The 17,653-nt window shown below is 43.3% G+C and overlaps 1 protein-coding gene across 1 annotated transcript in view; it reads left to right on the top strand.

Moving 5' to 3' along the window:
• The window catches only part of PAK3 (p21 (RAC1) activated kinase 3), a 248,423-nt gene that overhangs the window by 27,174 nt on the left and 203,596 nt on the right, over positions 1-17,653 (top strand). The window lies entirely within an intron of this gene.

Here is a 17,653-nt window from a genome sequence, read left to right as displayed (position 1 = left end):
CAGTCACACTGATGTTCCTCTCCCCACCATCCCTAACCCCTGGCAACTACTAACCTATTCTCCATTTCTATAATGTTATCGTTTCAAATATGTTATATAAATGGAATAATATAACATGCAACCTTTCGATATTGGCTTTTTAAAATTAGAATAATGCCCTAGAGACCCATCCAAGTTGCTGCATATATTAAAAATACTTCTTATTTATTTATTTATTTACTTACTTACTTATCTGTTTGTTTGTTTATAAGTAGGCTTAACACCCAGCAGGAAGTCCGTGTGGAGCTTGAACTCACACCCTGAGATCAAGACCTGAGCTGAGATCGAGAGTCAGATGATTAACTGACTGAGCCATCCAGGTGCCCCAGTAATACTTTCTTTTTGAGGGGTGCCTGGGTGGCCCAGTTGGTTAAGGAACAGCCTTCGGATCAGGTCATGATCCTGGAGTCCCGGGATCGAGTCCCACATCAGGTTTTCTGCTTGGTGGGGAGTCTGCTTCTCCCTGTACCTCTCTCCTCTCATGTTCTCTCTCTCTCTCATGCTCTCTCTCTCTCAAATAAATAAATAAAATCTTAAAAAAGTACTTTTCTTTTTAATGCTGAGTAGTATTTCATGGTATGGACAGACCAGAGATTAAGCATTTACCTATCGAGGGACAGTTCTGTTGCTTCCCGTTTGGGGGTATTACAAATAAAGTTGCTGTGAACAATTGTGTACAGGGCTTTGTGTGGATGGATGTTTTCATCTGTAAGATAAATGTCCAGGGGGTTGATTGCTGGGTGACAAGATGAGTGCATGGTTAGCTTTATGAAAAATGGCCAAACGGTTTTCTAGAGTGGCTGCACCATTTTACATTCTCATGAGCAATGTATGAGCAATCCAGTTTCTCTGCATCCTTGCCAACATCTAGTGTTATCGTTAAGTTTTTACTTTAGCCAATCTCACAGGTATGTAATGATATATTGTAGTTTTAATTTACATTTTCCTAAGAGCTAATGATGTTGAACACTGAACACACTTTTTCCTGTGCTTATTTGATATCTCCATATCCTCTTCAATGAAATACTTATTCATGCTTTGTGACCATTTTCTAATTGAACTAAGTCTTTTACTATTGAATATTGAGAGTTCTTTATATATTCTAGATACTAGCCCTTTGACAGGTTCCTATTTTGCAAATATTTTCTCTCACTATTTAACTTGTTTTTTCATCCTTTTAACAGAATCTTTAATGGAGCAAAGTTTTCATTTTTTGTGAAGTCCAATTTGTTATTTTTTCTTCTATGAATTGTGCTTCTGGTGTCATTCCTAAGAGCTCCTCACCAAAGATCCCTAAGATTTTCTCCTGTATGTTGTCTTCCAGAAGTCTTCTATAAACTATACATAGTTTATAAAACTGTACCTATGTATAGTTTTACATTTGAATCTATGATCAATTTTGAGTTAATTTTTGCATAAAGCGTGAGGTTAGGTCAAAGGTCTATGAATGTCACGTGACTCCATTATCATTTGTTGAAACGGCTGTCTTTCTTTAACTGCTTTTGTACCTCTGTCAAAAATCAGTTGAGTATGATTGTGGGAGTCCACTTCTGGGTTATCTGTCCTGTTCCATTAATCTCTGTATCTACTCTCTGCCAATATTATGTTGTCTTGCTTACTGTAGTTACATATAGCAAGGTTTAATATTAGGTAAAGCAATTACTCTCACTTTATTCTTTTTCAGAATTGTTTAACTATTCTAAGTCATTTGTCTTTCCAAATATATTATAGAATAAGACTGCCTAAATCCACAGAAGTCTTTCTGGGGGCTTTGATAGGAATTGCATTAAACAGTTTAGGGAGAATTAACATTTTTACTTACATTGAATTTCCTAATCTATGAGCACAGTATGTCTACACATTTATTTAGATCTTTGATTTTTTAAGTTTTCAGCATACAAGTCCCGTACAAGTTTTGTTAGATTTAAACCCGAGTAATTCATTTTTTAAAAAAAGATTTATTTATTTTTAGAGAGAGACAGAGAGAGTGCACACGCACCAGTGGGGGGAGGGGCAGAGGGAGAAGGAAAGGACTCTCAAGCAGCGAAGGTGGGAGCCTGATGCAGGGGTCCATTTGATGACCCCGAGACCATGACCCGAGCTGAAACCAAGAGTGGGATGTTCAACTGACTGAGACACCCAGGCGCCCCTAAGTACTTCATTTTTTTGAGTGATTATAAATGTTGTTGTAGTTTTAACTTCAGTTTTCACATATTCATTGCTAGTATATTAAAAATACAATCGTTATTTTGTGTAATGATATTGTATCCCATGACTTTTCTAAAGTCCATTATTAAATCAAAGAGAATTTTTTATAGGTTCTTTAATATTTTCTTTTTTTTTGAAAGATTTTATTTATTAGAGAGAGAGAGAGAGAGCATAAGCAGGGGGAATGCAGAGCGGGAGAGAGAAACAGGCTCCCCATTGAGCAGGGAGTCTGACTCAGGGCTCCATCCAATGACCCTGAGATCATAACCTGAGCCAAAGCCATACACTTAAACGACTGAGTCACCCAGGCACCCCAGTTCTCTGATATTTTCTACGTAAATGATCATGTAATCAGAAATAGAGACAGTTTTTTTTCTTTGCTCATTTGTAAGCCTTTTATTTCCTTTCTTGCCTTATTGCGCTGGGTAGTTCTTCGTTGAATAGCAGCAATGAGAATAGAAATCCTTGCCTTTTTCCCAATCTTAAGGGAAAAACATTTAGTCTTTCATCATTAAGTATGATGTTAGCTATAAGCTTTATCTTTTATCAGCTTTATTGAGATAAAGTTCACATGCCGTCCAATTCACCCACTTAAGTCTCTACAGTTCATTGACTTTTAGTATATTCACAGAATTTTGAATTCATTACTACAATCAATTTTAAGTATTTTATTTATTTGAGACAGAGCAGAAGATGTGGGAGAGGCAGAAAGACAGGGAGAGGGATAAGCAGACTCCCTGCTGAGTGGGGAACAACGCTGGGCTCAATCTCAGGATCCTGAGATCATGACCTGAGCGGAAGACAGACGCTTAACTGACTGAGCCATCCAGGTGCCCCACAATCAATTTTAGAACATTTTCATTACCCCAAAAGAAACCATACACCCCCTAGCTGTCACTGCCCAACCTCCTATCTCTCCCAGCCCTAGGTAACCCCAAGTCTACATTCTGTCACTAGATTTGCCTGTTCAGGACATTTCATATAAATGGAATCATACAACTTGTGGTCTTTTGACACTGGTTTCTTTCACTTAGCATAATGTTTTCAAGGTTCAGCCATTGTTGTAGCATGTATTCACACTTCTGTTTCTTTTTATTGCTAAATTATATGCCATTACGCACATGCCATGTTTTGTTTATCTGTTCATCAGGTGATGGACATTTAGGTTGTTTTCACTTCTTCACTGTCATAGTCATAGTTGTCTTTTTATTATTGGGTAAGTGTTCTTTATATATTACAGATACAAGTCTCTTATCAGATATATGAGTATATGAATTGCAAATGTTTTCTTCCATATGGTGGATTTTCACTTTCTTGATGGTGTCCTCTGAAGTACTAAAGTTTTTAATTTTAATAATGTTCAGTTTATTTGGTTTTATTTTCTTTTGTTGCTTGTATTTTTAATGTCATAGCTAAGAAACCATTGCTTTATCCAAGGTCACTAAGATTCACACCTATGTTATCTTTTAAGTTATATAGTTTTAGTTTTACGTTTATGTCTTTGACCCATTTGAGTTAATATTTCATACGGTGTGAGGTAGGAGTCTGACTTCATTCTTTTACATGCAGGCACACAGTTTTCTCAGCACCATTTTTGAAAAGACTAATCTTTCCCCATTGAAACTTCTTGACACACTTGTCAAAAATCAATTAACCATAAATGTGAGGGTTTATTTCTGGTCTCTTGATTCTATTCCATTTGTCTATATGTATGTATTTATGGCAGTGCTATGCTTATCTTGATTACCACAGCTTTGTAGTAAGGTTTGAAATTGGGAAGCATTTGTCCTCTAAATTTGTTGTCCTTTTTCAAAATTGTTTTGGCTCTTGGAGGACCCTGGCATTTCCATATGAAGTTTAGTATTATCAAGTCAATTTTTATAAAAGAGGCAACTGGGATTTTGATTAGATTGTGTTGAGTTGATAGATCAATTTTTGGATTATTGCCAAGTTCACAATATCAAGGCTTCCAATCCATGAACATGGGATGTCTTTTCATTTATTTAGGTTAGGTCCCATTTATTTGTTCCATTTACTTATGTCTTTAATTTCTTTCAACAATGTTTTGTATTTTTCAGACCATAAGTTTTGTATTTCTTTTTTTTTTTAAGATTTTATTTATTTATTTATTTGACAGAGAGAGATCACAAGTAGGCAGAGGGGCAGGCGGAGAGAGAGAGAGAGGAGGAAGCAGGCCCCCCGCTAAGCAGGGAGCCTGATGTGGAGCTCGATCCCAGGACCCTGGAATCGTGACCTGAGCTGAAGGCAGAGGCTTTAACCCACTGAACTACCCAGGTGCCCCAAGTTTTGTATTGCTTTTGTTAAATTGAATCCTAAATACTTTATTGTTTTTGGCACTATTATAAATGGAATCAATTTCTTGATTTTCTTTTTGATTTGCTTATTGCTACTGTGTGGAAATAAAATTGATATTTTGTATATTGATCTTGTGTTTTGCAACCTTGCAGAACTTGTTCATTAGTTCTAATTTTTTTTGTAGATTTCTTAGAATTTTCCAGATGTAGGTCATGTCATCTGTGATCAGATATAGTTTCACTTCTTTTCCAATTGGGATGACTTAAAAAAAAAATTTCTTGCTTGATTGCCTTGACCACGACCTACAGTACAATGTTGAATAGAAATGGCAAAAGTGGACATCTTTATCTTGCTCCTGATCTTAGGGGGAAAGATTTTAGTCTTTCACTGTTAAGTATGATGTAGCTGTTGCTCATTAATCGATGTTCTTTACTAGGTTGAGGAAGTTCCTTTCTATTTATAGTTTGTTGAGTGTTTTGATGATGGGGTATTAAATTTTGTCATATGCTTCTTTCTGTGTCTTTGAGATGAACATGAGTCTTTGTACCTTACTCTCTTGAAGTAGTATATTACAGTAATTGATTTTTGGATGTTAAGCCAACTCTGTGCTCTTGGAATAAATCTCAATTGGTCATGGTTTATAATCCTTTTTAGATATTCCTTGGTCCAATTTGCTAGTTGTGGGAGTCCTATTTGTTTATTTATTTATTTATTTATTTATTGTAGATGTTCTTTGTCAACTTGGGTAAATTCCCCACTATTCCTAGTTTTCTGAGACATCTTTTTTTAATCATGAAAGGGTGTTGAATATTGTCAAGTGTGTTCCTGCATCAGTGGTATAATCATATCATTTTTCTCATGTAGCCCATGCTAAGTTGATTTTCAGTGTAGCCCGTTGAATTTTCATTTTCATTCTGTTCTGTAGGTCAGAAGTTCTGGTACACTTAATAAGGTTTTCTGTTTAAGGTGTCCCCTTATCTAGAGGTTGTGAGAATGAGTTTACTTCCAAGCTCATTCAGGTTTTTGGCAGAAATCACCTTCTCAGAGGTATATTCTGAAGTCCCCATTTCCTTGGTGGTTGACAGCCAGTGGTCGCTCTCTGCTCTTATAGGCCACCTACAACGTTGTTATGTGGCCCCCCCCATCCTCAGAGTCAGTGGGCACATCAGATTCTCATGCTTCAAATATTTCTAACTTCCTCTTCTGCTTACTAGCCAGAGAAAACTCTGTTGTTAAAGGATTCATGTGATTAGATTAGGCCCACCCAGGGGTTCCTGGGTGGCTCAGCCGGTTAGGTGTTCCACTCTAGGTTTTGGCTAAGGTCATGATCTCAGGGGTCTTAGGATTGTGCGGTCAAACCTTCTGGCAGGTTCCATGCTCAGTGGGGAGTCTGTCTGAAGATTCTCTCCCTCTGCCCTTTTCCCTGCTCCCTCACTCACGTGTGTGGCACGTGCACTCTCTCTGTAAAATAAATAAATCTTTAAAGAAAAAGATTAGGCCCGCCCAGATAATTTCCCTTTTGCCATATAATGTAATATAATCATTGGAGTGATTACTCATGATATTCTTGAGTTCCTCCAACACTCAGAGGGGAGGGGATTATACAAAAGCCAGGATCATTGGAGGTCATTTTGCCAATCACAGTCATTAAGTTTAAAAAAGTGAGCTAATTTAGGGCGCCTGGGTGGCTCAGTGGGTTAAGCCTCTGCCTTCAGCTCAGGTCATGATCTCAGGGTTCTGGGATTGAGTCCCACATAGGGCTCTCTGCTCAGCAGGGAGCCTGCTTCCTCCAGTCTCTCTCTCTCTCTCTGCTTGCCTCTCTGCCTATTTGTGATCTCTCTCTGTCAAATAAATTTAAAAAAAAAAGTGAGCTAATTTAAAGAAAAATATTGAGTAAATGGTATGGCCAAAATTTTGAGGAGTGCCTGGAAACAGTGTGGGATGAGTAGTTCATTTTTAGGTGCCTTCCCTATTCTGTGATTCTGTAGCTAAGAAGTCATGGAATAGTCTGCTTGTCTGACTGCTATGAGGTAAAGCGTATAAAGTCAGAAGCCACTGTATTCCTCAAAAACATCAAGGACATGAAAGACAAGAAAGACTAGGAACTGTTTCCAATTAAAAGAGACTAAAGAGGGGCTCCTGGGTGGCTCAGTCCGTTAAGCATCTGCCTTTGGCTCAGGTCATGATCCCAGGGTCCTGGGTTTGAGTCCCATGTCTGGCTCCCTGCTCAGTGGGGAGTCTGCTTCTCCCTCTCCTTCTGTCTGCTGCTCCTCCTGCTTGTGATCTCCCTCTCTCTCTCTCTCTCTGTCAATAAATAAAATCTTTAAAAAAAGAGAGAGACTAAAGAGACATGATAACTAAACTCAAGGATTAATCTATGTTTGAGTCCTATGCCAGATAAATGTGTTGGTGTCATTCTAAAGGATGTTAATTGGGATATTGGTGAAATTTGAAAGAAGCTTTTGATTAGAGAGTAGTGTTATATCAATATTAACTTCCTGGTTTTGAGAACTGTACTATCGCTTATGTAAGAGAATGCCCTTGTTTTTTTTTTTTTTTTTTTAGGAAATATACAGTGAGTTATTTGGGGATAAGGATATTTAGCTTACCTTCAAAGGATTCAGAAAAAGAAAAAAAACTAATAGTGTGTGTATATGTAGCTAGGAACAGAAAGGAAAAGGTGAAGTAAATGTAAATTGTTAACATTTGGGAAATGTAAGTGAAGGGCATATGGACATTCTTTGTCCTATATTTGTATGTTTTATATTAACAGCTTCACATAAGAATCACAATCCTGGTGGACACATTGATTTCAGCCTGGTGAGTCCCTGATTCAGGCTTACTGTGTCTGGACTTCTGAGCCGTGGGAACTTGTGAGATAGTAAATTTGTGTGTGTGTGTGTGTGTGTGTGTGTTTAAAGTGAGCTAAAAGGTGTGTAAGAAACATTTGAAATGGAAGAAAGGAGAGAAAAATCACCACAATTTGGTGCCTTACTGGATAGATGTGGCCAGAGAGAGAAGAATTGGGGATGGTTCTAAAGGTAGGAGCCTGAAAATTGGGATAATGTGGTCAGAAAAAGGCAAATCTAGAGGGAGAGCTGGTTGGGAGGGGGGAAAATAAAAGTGCTAGGTGTGTTAAGTTTGAGTGAAGAGGGCCCATGAGTAGAAAGAAGAACAATGAGTGGAGAAGCTGGCAAAAGAGGTCAAGGCTGGAGCCAGACTCTGGGGAGCCATCACAATGGTGTTGGAGATATTTGGAGCACCTGCTACACCACTACCGGGTGGTGATGAGCACTTGCTCTGTGATCAGGTCTGGATTTAAGATTCTGGTTTTGCTCATTTCTAGCTGTGTGTCCTTAAACAGGTCCCTGAATGTCTACGGAGCTTAGTTTTATAAAGCTATGATGTGGGGATTCTCGTCACACCTGCCTTGCTTCAAGGATTGGACGAGATCAGCCATATAAAGCACTCAGCTGAGCACACAGAGCTGAAGAAATTAGAGCTGTGATTGTTATTGATTGCTGTTTCCTTTCATGTGCTCAGCTGGATTAGGCCCCACGCAGTTTGGATTACCATATTTTGCTCCCAGAATGAGGCAAGGCTAACAGGTGTCTTTTGCTGATGGAGGGCCGGCCCATCACCAATCCCTGGAAGGGGAGGACTTCTTTCCTCTTCTGCCAACATGGGCAGATTTAAGAAGAAGGAGCAAGGAAGTGAGAGTCAGGGCTGGGACTGTTGGAGCAAGGGCAGGCCCCAAAGGCCTGCCTGGAGATCACCAGGAGTGATTCATTCCTCCTTAGCCTTCCCTGGACCAGCCCAAGAAAGGGATATTTGGGGGAGGGAGATAGGACGATCGAGTGTGAAAGGTCGCCACGGTGTGCAGGGTGACAGTTTATACTTATAAAAGGTTGGGGGTGCCTAGACTGCCTGGTATGTATCTAGGGAAAAAGTGGGTTCTACAGGAATATGCCGACCTAGGAAATGAGGAGACTTGACTTCACCCGCTGGCATTAATTCCCCCTACAGAAGATGCAGCCCTGGGTGCTACACTTTTAGCTTAATTCCCATCTTCCTCGCTGCCCCAGTGGCATTAATCAATCTGTTGTCTTCTGCTGCTAGATCTGAATGCAATCAACGAGATCACAATGACCTTAAGATTTCCTGATTCATTCCTACCCCCCACATCCCCAGGCAGCATTTCTTACTTTAATTTCTCAGTGTTTGGCTCATTTTCTCCACTCACTTGGCCTTGCTCCACACTCCAAGGACCTTTTTCCTGCACTGGGGAGAGGGTTCGGTCAAATGGCAGGGGTCTGGGCTGCCTGGTGGTGGGAGATGGAGAATCCCTGGCCTTGAATGAAGGCATGCACCCCAAAGAGGAAAGTTTTGGGGTTTTGATAAAAATCGATCTCAGAAAGGGAGATTTGGAAATGGTGTGTGTCTGTGTGTGTGTGTGTGTGAGAGAGAGAGAGAGAGAGAGAGGTTCAGATTGAGATTCAACGAGAGGTATTAGAATTCTGTAAATAAATGAGGAATCTTGAAAAATTGGTAGGAACAAATTGAAATCATTATTTCATCCCAGGTCAAAGGAGACAGAGAGAGAAACAACCTCCTGAGGCAAAGATAAGTATCAGGGATTACTGATTTTCCAGAGGGCTCTTGTGCTTTGAGATCCTCAGTGAGAAGGAACTTAAAGATACAGAGACTGATAGATCTGGCACTTAGAGGGACAGCTGGAGTTGATGCAAACTGCCCGAAGGATTTGTGATTTTCCCCTTATGGCGTTCCTCTTCCCCGTCAGTTCCACCTAGTTAAGGCAATACCACTCATCTGCTTGCTTCAGTCAGGCCTCTAGTCATTATCCTGAGTTCCCCTCATTCGCTCACGGGTCACCTCCTAGCCATAAGCAAATCCTGTGGATCCACCTTCAAAATACATCCTGATTTTGCCGACTTCTCGCCCATTCCTCAGCTGCTACTTGGTGTGAGCCACCATCCTGTCTTTCTTGGACCAAGGTAACAGCCTCCTAGTTGGTCTCCTTGAGCTGACTTTTTGCTGCCAGGGCTGCCACGTATGGATGTTCAAGTTGTATACTACACAAGGGCACCATAGCTATGGATGTGCCATTTTTATCACAGACACGTACCAACTTACATAAGACAGTATGCAGATGGGTGCACACATTCATGTCTTCTTGGCTCTAAGTCTGAGAGCAGAGGAAGACAGCCTGCTCCTACAAAAACCTGTATCAGTGCACAGCGTCTTGTAGAGACTCTGGAGAATGCAAGTTTTTAAGTCAAGGAAGAGGCATCTTTCTGTAATGCACACAAAGACACTGTATCAGATAGTGGCAGCCCTGGCCCCCAACAACCTCAACTCCATACAGCAGTCAGCAAGAACCTTAACAAACATTCAGTGTATTGATCCTTTGCTGGAAGCCTTTCATTTATTTCTCAATGTTCTTAGGAGGAAGACAAGACTCCTTACCTGGCCCACACATCTCGAACGATCTGGCCCCCACCTTCCTCGGCAACTTCATGTCCATACCACCGTCTCTCATGTCCCACTCCCCACCCCAGCCACACTGACCTTCTGTCCCTGGAGCACCCAAGCTCATTCCTGTCTCATTCACTGTATTTTTTTGTTCTGTCTATCCAGAATTTCCATCCCTTGCTAGAGCATTAGCTCTATTAAGCAGGAACTTTGTCTTGTTCACTGTTGTATTTTCATCACTTAGCGCAGTGCCTGCCGTGTAAAACGCAGTCAGTAAATATTTGCTGACTGAATAAATAGACGAACAGGGCAATGGGAAAGTTCAACCCTCCTGAAGGGCTCTAAGATGAACCTTAGCTCAGCCCCATCCTTAGAGTGTGCTTTTTGAGATCGTCTGGTGGATTGAGATGGCCAGAAAATGCAGACTGTTGCCCATCAGAAAGTTGCAAGACGGGTTTGGCAAGGAGGAATGGTAGTGAGCCTGGCCGGCAGTTATTGAGATACTAGCCTGGGGTGGTCACTGCTCTTGGCACTTCCTTGATTAATCTCCCCAGGAACCTTATGAGGTATAGCCTCCTACGGTTCCTGTTCCACGATGAGCAAACCGAGGCCCAGGAGAGTCAGTAACTTGATTTAAACTCAGGCAGTTTGACAAGAATCTCTCTGCCATACTGTGGAAGAGTGAGAATACTCATTTCCTCCTGGCTTCTTTTTTGGCAATGCCCGGGGAGCGTTTTCCCCTTTCCCCTGCGCACTCTGGTGGTCTTGAACCCAGCCCTGGGAAAGCAGGTGGGAGAGGGAGGCCAGCCACTTCACCCAGCAGCTTCAAGAGCGGATCTAGTTAGCGGGCCCCATGGGCAGGAGCCACTTTGGTGATTGGCAATACGAATTAAAAAGCTGAGATATTTTGTACTTTCTTGATACTGAAATTTTTACAAAACCATCAAATCCTCAGCCAGCCTCATGGAACTAGAAGGGGTTGCAGTCACAAAGCAAATTTAACACCTCTTCCCATTTTTTGACATACAGAGGAGCGCTTCCAGTGAGGTGAGAATGGCATTAGCTTGAAGCTCTGCGGGGCCAAAACCTCCGCGGTTACAGGGCTAGATTGCGTGCACCGCTTTCACGCCAGAAGAGAAATTGACTGGGGGGCGGGGGAGGCAACTGAAGAGGCGGGCTTTGCAGCTCAGACCACAGGAACAGTAAATGATAACTAAAGCAGAAAAGGCAAAAGGCTCCCGCTCCGCTCCTCCCGCTCCACTCCTCCTCCTCCTCCTTCTCCACAATGTGGAAAAGAAAAAAAAAAAAAAACCACAATGTGGAGTTAGTTTGCCTCTTCAGGCTCAGAGCCTGAAGCACAACTTTGTGGGCTATACTTGGGGCTTTCCCTACCTTATCATATCAGAATCCTAGGACCAAAGAAGGACCTAACACAACATTTTGTTCAACCCGTTTACTTTCTGGACAGAGAAGAGAATCTTCTGGCCGCGAGAAGGGTATCTTGCTTTTATTTTCACCAAGCCACCACCGGTGTGTGTGTGTATGTGTTTGTGTGGGAGGGGGCGGGTGTACATTTGCCTCAGGAGCTGTTAAGAGGAGAGAGAATGACCTTCACTGTCAAGGGGGAAAGGGTGAAGAAAAATGTTAGAATCGATACAGTGTTTGATAAATAGCCAGTCATTTGTCACATAAATATATACACATTGCAAACAACACCCCTCTCTGTGGCAGAAACAGAGGGGTTGTTCTCAAGAGAGGGAGGGCCTCAGCTGAGGAGGCTAAATGAGGGTCATTCATCCCTCCAGCCCCTTTCTGCCATGGCCAAGATTGGCCCAGTTCACCACCTAGGCTTTCTGTGGGCGCTCAACATTTTGCTGGGCAGATACTTTCAAAAGCGGCTTCGCTAGTGGCTGGTGACATGTAACCTCCGTGGGAGGGATAGGGCCTTTTTCTTTCATCATGGAGTCCATTATTTTTCTTTGAAGCACAGTGCAGAGCTTTTTACAAATTGCATGGCAAAAATAGAAATGCAGCAGGTGGAGGAGGTTTGGGGCAATTTGCCCCTCAGGTAGTGTGTATCCAGAACGTGCTCCTTTCAGAACTGGGTTGTAATCCTGTGGGAGGGAGGCAGAAAACCAGCTCTCTCTTCCTCTCCTTCCTTAAAGGGAGGTAGACTTGAAACAGAGCGGAGCTGGGAGCTCTGGAGAGAGCCAACTTAAGTGCAGCAGTAGCCCCTGCCCGACGGAGTCAGAGTGCTGCAGCCTGGCTTGAATCTGCTGTGAGATGGGAGGTCTGTCACTTACCCTCTTTGGGTCTCTGGTTTTTCATCTGCCTCTCCTGCCTCACAGGATACCCAGAAGGTATAAGTGTGGAAAAAACAGACACACATTTTTTTTTTTGGAAACAGTTAAAACTCCATATGAATGCAAAGTATTATTGTTGGATTTTGTCTGCTCTTTGCCTCTGGTGGTTGTACCATCTTGGTGTAGGACTTGGAATTTGAATTGGTAAAGAAGACTCCGAGAGAGGTCCAAGGTGCCAGGAATTATAGAGGAGAGAGGGTGGGAAGAGTCTGGAAGCATAGGAACAGACCCCTCACCCTCAGGAAATCACAGCTTCACCCTTCCTTAATCTTCTCTGCCTATATGTCTTGCAACAGCTTAATGGACTTCTCTGAGCCTGTTTTCTCATCACTAAAGCGGGACGGTTATGAAGATAATAAGCCAACTAAGAAATGGAAAGCTCTGTTGCCGGCAGCTCTAGCGTGAAATAGACTTTTGATAATTATTATTATTGTTAGCGATGTTACTTGCTTCTGGGCATTGAGAATTGGAATTCCTTAATGCCAGGGCATGGCTAGTCCTTGGTAAAATATATATATATTTCTGAGCCTCATCCCCAAGGAATTCTGATTCCATGGGTTTGGAATGGAGCCCAAGAATATGTATTTAACAAGGACTTTGAAGGATTCTGATGTGAGGCCAGGTTTGGGAACCAAGGGTCTCGAGCAGTGGTTTTTCAAGCTGCCAATTATTACCTACTCCTTGGGAAATCAATTTAGTGGGTAGTGACCTGCACTGAAAAAACAGAGAAGGAATGGAATAGGGAAAAAACAGTGTGCATTGCCCACAGTAAGGTAAATAAGTATTGCTTCATGAAATGCTGGCTGTATGCTTACATATATAATTCAGTAATGTACTCTGTATGCATGGCAAATGTATTTCTTACAGTAAGTCATTGTGAAAAAATGTTTGAACTACAACAGAGAACACTATCTTCCATTTGGAAACACAGATGTCCAGAGAAATAATCTCTCAGGTCCCAGCCCAGACAAGAAGAAATGACCAGCAAGAGAATGGAGTAGGATCCATTTCTCTTCTCTCCCCATCTGTCCTCTGCTATGCTTGGGTCAACAGAATTGGCTTGTTCTCTAATTAGAGTGAGTTTTCTTACCGTGTAATGGACCTGGCTTGAGATGAAGGGCAAGCGAAGGTGTTGCTACAGGTATCAGGCTAATTGTGTTGACCCCATTAGACAGTTGGTCTTGGTAAGTGAACGCCTTGTAAACTCATTTCGTTCTTCTCCTTCTCCCAGACTTTCTTCTTGAGGATTTTATTTATTTATATGAGTGGAAGGGGAGGGGTGGAGGGAGAGAATCACAAGCAGACTCCCAACTCGCTCGGGGTGGGGCCCCACAGGGGGTTCGATCTCACAACCCTGAGATCATGACCTGAGCTGAAATCAAGGGTCTGATTCTCAACTAACTGAACTACCCAGATGCCCCTCCTTGTCCCAGACTTTGGTATTCATATTCACTTTTGAAACACTTTTGTTGCCCTTTGTGAAATCACATAATAAACGTAAAACTGTTTCATTGCACGTCAACCTGTGTCAGTGTCTTTTGACTCTCCACTTGGTATGTGGAGGATATTAGCACTCCTAAACCTTCCTGGGCCTCATTCCCAAGGAATTCTGATTCCATGGGTTTAGAATGGAGCTTAAGAATATGTATTTAGGGGCGCCTGGGTGGCTCAGTGGGTTAAAACCTCTGCCTTCGGCTCAGGTCACGATCCCAGCGTCCTGGGATCGAGCCCTGCATCGGGCTCTCTGCTTAGCGGGGAGCCTGCTTCCCCCCACCCCTCTGCCTGACTCTCTGCCTACTTGTGATCTCTCTCTGTCAAATAAATAAATAAAATCTTTTTAAAAAAAGAATATGTATTTTAAAAGGACTCCAAGGGATTCTGATGTGAGGTCAGGTTTGGGAACCAAGGGTCTCAAACAGTGTTTTTTCAAGCTGCCAATTATTACCTACTGCTCAGGAAGTTAATTTAGTGGGTAGTGACCTGCATTGAAACCCCGAAAAGGCATGGCTGTGCCGCATCCAAAGGGAGCAGCCACTCCGGGTGGTTCAGCCCGCTGTAGTCCTGTGGGGATGAGGTCACCTCGTCAGGAAGACCTTCTCAGACCACCCTCTGTAAACTGTAGGCCTTGGGGATCTGCCTACCCCTACCACTTCAGAACCCCTCCCCCCATCTTTATGTTGCCCCATGGTGCTTATCACAACCTAACACACCATATTGTAAATAATAAACATAAAGAGAAAAATAACCCCATATCTTCAGATCGTTTTTTAAGATAGAGTTGGAAATCAAATTTTATGTGAAGTTTTCCAAATTTGAAATGTGGCTAGATCTTCTGATTTTTCTGGAAAGCCCGGGATTCTAAACATTTATATAAAACCTTCGGTGTTATAAACGTCTTGGTCACGAGATCAAACAGAAAAAAAAAAAATCCAACGCTATTTAGGCCAAAGAGAATACGTCTGTGGCCCAGATTTGGTCTGCAGATCACCGGTTTGGGGCATCTGTCATAGATCTACAGACCGTTGGGCAATGTGAACTCTTGAAAATGGATGTTTTTCTATTGAGGAAGTGCAGCCTGGGGTCAAGTACTCGCCACAAGGTCACAGGCTAGCCTGTAGCAGAACTGGACCTTGAACCCAGCTCTCTGGCCTCCCAGTGCCCTCTCAGAGCCACCAGGCTGCCTACGAGGCTCCTCTCTCTTCTGCTGGGGTAGAGCTCCTCTGCCCCACGCAGAAGCCAGCATTCAGTTCAGTCCCCGTGCCCTCCTCACAAATAACCTAACAGAATCATCAGCACCCATCTGATAAGCCCCAGGCACTTCTCACCACAGAGTGTATGACTTTGCCTGCCTTCCCCATCTTAACCGTGGATATTGCCTCTTGGTGTTCTTTATTGCTTTTGCTCCAGTGATAGAATCAAGACGAGGTCTTTATAGGAGTGTTATTAGCATTGCTCCCAGCTGGCAGATGCCCTCAGGTAGAGTGGATGTGGGCTGGTGCAAAGAATCTGGGGCTCAGAGTCCAGAGGGTGGGGCTCCACAGCCCTGAGACAATTTACTTAACCTTCCCAGCCCTCAATTTCCTTCACTGTAAAACAGAGAAATGCAATGTGCCTTTCTTACCTCCCAGAGCTGCTGTGAGGTAAAACTGAGATAATACATACAAGCACCCTTCGAAAAGAGATTTGGGACTCCTCGGTGGCTCAGATGGTTAGGCATCTGCCTTTGGCTCGGGTCATAATCCCAGGGTTCTGGGATTGAGCCCTGCATCGGGTTCCCTGCTTGTTGGGGAGTCTGCTTCTGGCCCCTCAGAGGCCTGTTCTGAGCCTGTGGATAGTGATATGTTTTATTTTTTTAATTTATTTTTAAGATTTTATTTATTTATTAGAGAGAGAGAGAGAACATGAGCAAGGGGGAAGGACAGAGGGAGAGGGAGAAGCAGACTCCCTGTTGAGCAGGGACACCCCCCCCCACAAGTGGGGCTTGATCTCAGGACCCCGGGATCATGACCTGAGCTGAAGGCAGACACCTAACGACTGAGCCACCCAGGCACCCCAGGTTTGTGGTATGTTTTCATATGGTGAGTGCTAAAGATGTGTTAGTTGCCATTATCATCGTCTGTTTCCATCTTACAGTGAAGTCAGGGTGCTTGGGATTCTGCCTGAGAGCAGTCGCGTTACCTTTGGCAAGTCAGATCACATACTGTTTCTCAGTTTCCTGGTCTTCCATGAGGGATTAGTACTAGGGCTGCCTTGGGGATTAAATGAATGAGTGTAAGTCCAGTGCTTATCCCAATGCCTGGCACAGAGTAAGCCCATGTTGGATGTCAGCCACTCCAGCTCCTAAGGCTGTGTAATTGCCAATGTAGTATGGCCACAGACAGAAACTCCAGAAACATAAGATCATGAGGGCACCCCAAGTCTTACTGCTAAGATACCAGTCCTTGTTATTACTTTGAGATTCAGGTTTTAAATCAGAAACTTCTCCTGTCAAGAAAACCAAGACTGAAGAAAATGGCGGGGATCTGGGAATGCAGTGATCATTGCATGAAAACTTCACTGAGTGTCTCTTCTGGGCTGGCCAGTGCTTCATGGGCAGGGTTTCAACCACACCAATGGGACAAGCAGGATCCCTGCATTTAAACAACATACTGGCCCATGGAAGGAGACAGAAGAGCAAAATAAAAGTATAAAATAGTATGTTGCATGGTGTAAAGTACTATGGGAAAAAACCCTTAAGATGGGGTAGTAAGGGGACGCCTAGGGGGCTCAGTTGTTAAGCATCTGCCTTCGGCTTGGGTCATGGTCCCAGGGTCCTGGGATTGAGCCCCACATTGGGCTCCCTGCTCAGCACGAGTCGGCTTCTCCCTCTCCCTCTGCTTTTCCCCACTGCTTGTGCTTGCTCTTTCTCTTTCAAATAAAAAATCTTCAGGAAAAAAAAAAGCTGGGGTGATAAAGAGTTCTGAGATGGGGAGGGGTAGTGAGGGAGGAAAGCATGCAAGGCCTATAGGTGATCTTTGAGTCCACCCCCAAAGGAAGTGAGGGAGCGGGCCATGCACGTCTGTCAGGGAAGAGTTGCCCAGGCAGACAAAACAGCAAGAGCCAAGTCCCTGAGTTAGGATCATGCTAGGCATTTAAGAAACAACCGGGAAGCCCTGTGACAAGAGTGGAGTGAACAAGGGGAAGGGTAATAGGATAGGAGGTCAGAGAGCTCGCAGATGTGGCTGTGTAGGGCTTTGTAGGCCTTCATGATGACTGCCATTTGCAGGGAGAGAGATGGAAAGGCATTAGAGGATCTTGTCCAGGGAGAGGCGTTTCTTAACCTGACTTCCGTCAGCCATTTGTCCCTCCCCTAAGCAGCAGGTTTTGCCTCCACAGGCCTTGGACAATACTAAACAAGAGGTGGCAGTCCCAGCTGTCCCTGCAGAGTTGTCTTTATCATTCTGTAGACTGCACAGAGAAGGCTCTTTGGTCCAGAGGGGAACACGGGGTGGAGGTGATGGCACAGAGAGTAGGATAAAGCAGTAGGATCTCTTAGCGCGCAAAGGGACCCAGTTCCTGTGATTCTGCCCTTGGGCATCTGTTCACCCAGCCTTGACTTCCCTGCACCGCCCCCACCAGCCTGCTCTGCCTCCTGCAGGACCCTGTCAAGGTCAGAAAGCCTCCTGATGCATTTATGGAAAGTCTGCCTTCTCACCACCACTAGGTGGCAGTAGTCTGAGTTCTGTCACCTGAGT

The sequence above is a fragment of the Lutra lutra genome, chromosome X (assembly GCF_902655055.1).
Source record: "Lutra lutra chromosome X, mLutLut1.2, whole genome shotgun sequence".
Lineage (NCBI taxonomy): Eukaryota > Metazoa > Chordata > Mammalia > Carnivora > Mustelidae > Lutra > Lutra lutra.
This window is presented reverse-complemented; position numbering and strand designations above follow the sequence as displayed.